Below are 1,774 nucleotides of genomic sequence, written 5' to 3' on the forward strand. Positions count from 1 at the left end.
AAAATACTTTTAGCTAAAATGATTGTAAACCAAAGGAAACCTGTTAAGTAAGAGGATGAGAGAGAGAGAGGAGAGAGGAGAGAGGAGAGAGGAGAGAGGAGAGGAGAGGAGAGAGAGAGAGAGAGAAGCCAGAATGATTTTCCTTTGAATAGAATATCAGGTAACAAAAATGAGGGGATTTCTTTGCAGTGATAATCGCAAAGGTTTATGTAATCAATGACATGAAAATTTGTTGTGGGCGGAGGGTGCTGTCCCCAGTCTTTGCATAACTCTGATTAAAGACCAGCTTCAATGTCATTTAGAAAGCATTTCCCATTAAGTCCAGTGATGCGTCTTTGAAATATTAGTATCCTCTTTCCTAGAGGAAATAGAAAGACCTTTTAAGCTTAGAAAACATTGCAGGGAGGGATTAAAAACAAACAACAACAACAACAACAACAACAAAAAACAGCTAAAATGTGCTACAGAGGGAGAACATTTTTTCTTACAGAAAAGCGATGAGATGGGTTGAAGCATCCAGTGAAAATCCAACCCAGGAAGGATTAAGCGACCGTCGGGCCTCTCCTGAACCTCCCGCATGTGGACTTTGCAGAGACGGAGCGATCCCACAGAGCACACAGGGAACGAGGCAATGCGACCTCCGCTCCCCACTGCAAAGTCCCAGAACATTGTTCATCGGCAATCTGTCAGGTGTCCAGAGTCCACCCGCCATTAACACTTTAATTTTAATAGAGCCATTTCTGCAAATTTAGAGGTATGAGAATATTTTGAACTCACCCTTACCAAACATAGTATTTTCCCAACACTTTATAAAACTGTTTCTTTAAATTGGATAGGGTAAAAACACACATATGCTAATAAGTCTGTGGTCCTCATTGCCCATACTATACATTTTCACAGATCTGAAGGTTCTTGACCAGTAAGAACATGTTTTAATGTCCACCCAGACCTTTATCACAGTGCCCAGAGGCATTAGATGGAATCTTTCAAACTTCTTCCTACTTTTAGTAATTATTCGACCAGCTACCATACGTTATGTGTCGGTTGTTGGTGAGTCATTTATCCTTTTTTTTTTTCTACTGGCGACTACTATGAATAGTATTTTACCACTCCAAAATGCTTATCAATGAGCAACGCTCAGAAACACAGGATCATTAAAAACCTTACTTGCAGATAGATCCCCTGATTTCTCAGGGCGATGCAAAGTCCATCTTGTAATGCAAAGTCCATCACCTCTCTGCAGGGAGAAGGGAGTGAGTGGATGACAAGGCAATACTTAGATCAAAACCAAAAGGCACCAGAGCGAAACCTCTCGTCCTCAGCTGACCCGGAGGCAGCTTGGTACTTGGGGAGCAGATGACCATGTCCAGGGACGGGCAGCAGAGAGCGAGCCTTACACATCATCAGTGCCCTTGGGAGGGGCTGACCGCCACGCATTAGTTCAGTCAGGGAGATGGCAAATAAAAGATGACTTTCATTAAATGTCAGTTCTTCCAACATTTTCCATAACACATGGAAAATAAAAAAAAAAAAAAGTTGTTTCCAATTAGATTGCGGTACCTTTAATACTTTCTTCACTGGCATCGTGAATGTTCAAGGTTTTTCTTTGCAGGGAGAGAGGTGTAGAGTTTATTCAAAAGTGAAACAGGTGCTTATTTTACAGGCTGGCTCTTCAGGATGTTGCTCTGGACCGGGCAGGTGGGCTTCCGGGCCAACCACGTGGCCAGGGGCTCCCTGGAACACCACGAAATTCAAAAGTCTGAATAAGGCTAGT

The 1,774-nt window shown here is 42.7% G+C and overlaps 1 long non-coding RNA gene across 1 annotated transcript in view; it reads right to left on the bottom strand.

Moving 5' to 3' along the window:
* The window catches only part of LOC107195924, a 5,371-nt gene extending 3,603 nt beyond the window's left edge, over positions 1-1,768 (bottom strand). Inside the window, exon 1 of the long non-coding RNA XR_001517232.2 lies at positions 41-1,768. This is a non-coding gene — a long non-coding RNA (uncharacterized LOC107195924). The remainder of the gene's footprint in view (positions 1-40) is intronic.
* Between the last annotated feature and the right edge of the window lie 6 nt (positions 1,769-1,774).

The sequence above is a fragment of the Pteropus alecto genome, unplaced genomic scaffold (assembly GCF_000325575.1).
Source record: "Pteropus alecto unplaced genomic scaffold, ASM32557v1 scaffold66, whole genome shotgun sequence".
NCBI lineage: Eukaryota > Metazoa > Chordata > Mammalia > Chiroptera > Pteropodidae > Pteropus > Pteropus alecto.